Source organism: Geospiza fortis, unplaced genomic scaffold (genome assembly GCF_000277835.1).
Source record: "Geospiza fortis unplaced genomic scaffold, GeoFor_1.0 scaffold138, whole genome shotgun sequence".
Classification (NCBI taxonomy): domain Eukaryota; kingdom Metazoa; phylum Chordata; class Aves; order Passeriformes; family Thraupidae; genus Geospiza; species Geospiza fortis.
In genome coordinates this window covers 1,494,379-1,494,921 of record NW_005054307.1, presented here as the reverse complement: position 1 = coordinate 1,494,921, position 543 = coordinate 1,494,379, and positions in this window count along the sequence as shown.

The window sequence follows — 543 nt, the reverse complement described above, 5'->3', positions numbered from 1 at the left end:
CTCCCGCTGTGCCCCAGCATCGGCGGCCGGTTCTTCAATGACCCCACCGGCGCCCACCGTGCCAGCAACGCTGGCTGCAGAGAGAAAAGTTTCCCCTCTCGCCCTCTGCCCCTTCAAAACAAGAAGTCGCATAATGTTTCTTTGCTTTATCTTCATTTGCTTCGTTGCAAATGTCTTTAATGTATTTGGGGACAACCTGGAAAGTCTGGGCCTGTCTTTTTGTTGTTGTTGCTTTTCTTTTTAAAAATTATTTTTGACATCCGTGTAGTGGAATTACAGTAGCCACCAAGGCGGCTTTTAACTGGTTTAAATCAGGATAACGCATTTAGTGATCAATGACCAAAGAGGTGCCCACTGCGCAGAGGTTTTATTCTTCAGCTCTTCCTGCTCGATGTACCTTGCTCCTCCTCCCCCCAAAACAAAACTAAAAAAAAAAAAAAAAAAAGAAAACCATTTCTCTCAAGTCTAAATTCTTGGGTCCATGTGCTAAAGATAAAATGAATTTCAATTGCTAGTGGAAAAAATCAGCAATTGTATGACTTT